The sequence below is a fragment of the Trichechus manatus genome, unplaced genomic scaffold (assembly GCF_000243295.1).
Source record: "Trichechus manatus latirostris isolate Lorelei unplaced genomic scaffold, TriManLat1.0 scaffold00033, whole genome shotgun sequence".
Taxonomy (NCBI): Eukaryota; Metazoa; Chordata; class Mammalia; order Sirenia; family Trichechidae; genus Trichechus; species Trichechus manatus.
This window is the reverse complement of record NW_004443969.1, coordinates 9814082-9818307: the sequence shown is the minus strand read 5'-3', so window position 1 is coordinate 9818307 and position 4226 is coordinate 9814082.

Genomic DNA, 4226 nt, shown 5'->3' with positions numbered 1-4226 from the left:
CTTTGACCACTGGAAGAACCCTTACCACAGCAGCTGGACCTAACTACTTGACCCCAGTGCGCATTCTCAAAGTTTGGCTTCTTGTCATCATGCACTGTGGGCCTGGGTTGAGAATGGGGAACTATCCCATTTGGCTGACCACAAATCCTCGGGCCCTCCACTTCTTGAAATCTATCAGTGCTCCTCTGTGACTGATTATTAAATGCTCACGAAATTCCTCAGGTTTGCTCAACAGAGGGCCTGCAGGTATTTACCTAACAAAGGGCCCCTAACTCGCACCATGTTTTGGGGGCGTGGGCTCTTTGGACATTTTGGTCCTGCACTTGTGCTGGAGCTCTGGAACCATATCTGGTCTCCTGATGCCCTTATTGGGCCTGTGCAGGTTTTAGAAATGTTATGAGCAATCTAGTTTGCCACAGCTCCTCTACTTTTAAGCTTCATTCATTTACTTATTCTCTAGTGGTATTAAGTATATGAGTCTGTCCCCCTGCTATGCACATTCAGCTGGCACAAGACAGGTACACGTTTACATACAATGTTGGCTAGTGTTTCATCATACTGCTCAGTACTAGCTTACATCTAAGAAATGGAAAGAAAATTGGTTCAAGTAAAGTGAAGAGTCAAGTTTCCCATGGTCATTTTATCCCATAAACATTTTATTTTATAGTTTTTTGAATTGATGGGTTTCTGTTTTCTTTCTTCCAAAAGATTACAAGCAGTAACTCTGTTTAATCTTCTTTCTGTCCCTCACGGTGCCTTGTGCTCTTTGCGCAATGAATGAGTTTATGGTGTCATTGAGGGCTGAGGTTCCCCACAAATTCTACTTCAATTTACACACATCAGAACCCATAGAAAATGGAATTCTCAACTCTGGTCACTCAAATGCATTCCAATATTCATAAGCAGGTGAATAGTTCACTTCCAGCCTTTTACCATAACTTGAAAAAGAAATCTAAGTGCATTTCTCACGGAAGTTGAGTTGGTGACATCACCTTGAAATATAAAATACCTCACTATACTTTTCAAAAAATAACATATTTTTGGTACTTCCGGGCAACATGGCACTATAGTCAGAAGCACCATGCCATCCCTCCACAGCAAAGATCAGAAAAACTAAGTCAAACAGAGTCACATGTCAATCCTGAAACCCTAAGCATCAAATGAAGAGATAAAGAACTCAGCCAAACACCGAATGGAATAAGAAACTGACCAAGAACAGAGAGTGAGGAGAGATACATACAGAGGTCCCCTATCAGCTACTGCAGCATGGATCTGCCATCTTGGACTCCTACTGGAGATCAGCAAACGGGGGTATGAGAAAGCAGCTTCACGTAACTTCCAGCAGGAGACAGAATGTCTGGTAACCAGCTATGTAGGTTTTCCCACCCACCACCCTTCTTCACCCCCACTTAGCCTCTTCTGCTTCCTGCAGCCACAGTCGCTTGGCCAGGAAGCACCAGCTTTACCCCGGTGTCACTTGGATTCCACCCACCCACACTGGCTGGCTCCCTGAGTGCCTTTTGTTGGCTGCTAGTGTGTTGCTTTTTTCCCCTGCTTTAGATTTCTTCCTTACCTCTTACCACCTCCTCCTCCTTTCTCTCAAATACCTGGCTCCGTGTGCCATCTTTGCTTCTTCCTGAAAGGCTGCGAAACACTGCTTGACCATGAAACTGCTTCCTTGCCCGTGCCCCCACGCTGGTAGGACCCCCAGGGCTTCTTTGTTGGTTTGTTTACTCTGATTTGTTCTGTTTTTATTTGCTTGTTTTCTGTTTCTTTTCTCGGCTTGAGAGCCCTTTCTAGCCGGGCAGTACCATGCAGGTTGCAAGCTATGCCCTTACTCTGTGCAGACGCACAGGGACATCCCTGGGGGCATTTCCTTCTACTTTTTTTTTTCTTTTTGTTTCTTTGTTTTTCTTCTCCTCTTACTCCCTTTGTATCTTTCTTCAGTTTCAGTTTCTTGATTTATTCACTTTTTTCTTTTACCCTTTTTCTTTTTTTTTCATTTTTGTTTTTCTTCATTTCTCAGTCTCTCATCTCTCCACTCCAATGGCAAGCTCACCTAGCACTCTTTTTTTTTGTGTATATGTTTTTGGCTCCTGTTCCTCTCTCTCATCTTTCCCATACCCATATTAGCTCCACACATCACAATCTACCCCCTCCTTCCTGCTTACCTGCACTGTGCGCTGAACATCACACTCCCAAGCAGCACAGGCACAGCCTACTGGAACCTGCCCTGCACTGATTCCTGGTCAGCACTGTCAGCCCTGGTACGTGCCACAAGCAACCATCCCAGCAACTCCCCTTCTGCTGGACCTGCCCTGCTGTACCATACCTCAGTGACTGACCCTGCCCACTGGAGAAGGAGGTGAAAAGTATCGTGCCCACAGATGAGCAAACAACAAAGAATGCACAGCCTGCCTATAAGCAAATAAAACAAAAAAGCAGGACGAAACAAATCTACAATCAATACACAAGGAAAATAACCACTGAATGCCCCGAAGACAGCAGACAATATCAAAACATTTACAAAAACAGGACAGGATGGTTCCAGTAGGCATCCAAAATAAAACACCAGATGACCTTCCAGTAGAAGAAAAGGCACTAGACCTAACTGATAGGGAATTCAAATCTCTAATATTAAGAACTATTGAAGAGTTGAAGCAAAAAGCAGACAAAAATGAGGAACAAATAGACAAATTCATGGAAAACACAGACAAATTTATGGAAAATATAGACAAAAAAATGGAAGAATTCAAGAAAATAATACAGGAACAAAATGCTAAAATAAATTCACAACTAGAAATCATACAAAAACAACAATTAGAAATCCAAAAGATAAACAACAAGATTTCAGAAACGGACAGTGTCATAGAAGGGCTGAGGAGCAGGTTTGAAACGATGGAAGAGAGGATTAGTGAAATCGAAGACAAACACTTGGATACAACTCTGAGGAAAAATCAGAAAAAAGAACGAAGAAAAATGAAGAGATCCTGAGAATTATGTGGGATACAATCAAAAGCAAAAATCTGCGAGTGATCAGAGTTCCAGAACAGGGGGAGAAAACAGAAAACACAGGATCATTGAAGAATTGCTGACAGAAAACTTCCCCAATATCATGAAAGATGAAAAGCTGACCATCCAAGAAACTCAACGAACCCCACATAGGGTAGACCCCAAAAGAAAATCACCAAGGCATATCATAATCACACTCACTAAAACCAAAGACAAACAAAGAATCCTGAGAGTGGCTCGAGAAAAACAAAAAGTCACATACAGAGAAGAAACAATAAGACTAAGCTGGTATTATTTGGCAGAAACCATTCAGGCAAGAAGGCAATGGGATGACATATATAAAACGTTGAAAGAAAAAAATTGCCAGCCAAGAATAATATACCCTGCAAAACTCTCGTTCAAATATGATGGTGAAGTTAGGTCATTTCCAGGTAAACAGAAATTAAGGGACTATATAAAAACCAAACCAAACTTACAAGACTTATTAAAGGGAGTGCTTTGATCTGGGAACAAATAACATCAGACCACAGGCTGAATATAGGACAAAGGATTGTACTAGTCAGATACCGACCTAGGAAATGAACTCTTAAGACTATGCAAAACCAAAAGAATTACTACATGGAACCAGAGAGGTTAACCTGTAAATGGCAACAGCATCAGAACAATAAAAGAGGGAGTAAACGGTGTAGGTATAGAACCTTCTAATGGAGAGGAAGGCAAGGCTATACTAAGGTAACCACAAAGAAAATTAACAAACTTACTTATCAAAATAAAGAAGAAAAACATAAAGCCTTAGTAAAAACAAAACCTACAGAAACAAAAGAAATGAAAAAAAAAAAATCCACCAACAAAAGGAACTCAGCACAGGAGAGTAAGAGGAACAAAGAAAATGTCAGCACCATAAAAAAAAACAAAACACTACAAAACGCAATCCCACTCCTAGGAATATATCCTAGAGAAATAAGAGCCATCACAGGAATAGACATATGCACACCCATATTCACTGAAGCACTGTTCACAATAGCAAAAAGATGGAAACAACCTAGATACTCATCAAGAGATGAATGGATAACAAACTATGAGGATAAACAAACTATGATACATACACACAATGGAGTATTATGCAATGATAAAGAACAATGATGAATCTGTGAAGCATCTCATAACATGGATCAAACTGGAGGACATTATGCTGAGTGAAATAAGTCAATCAC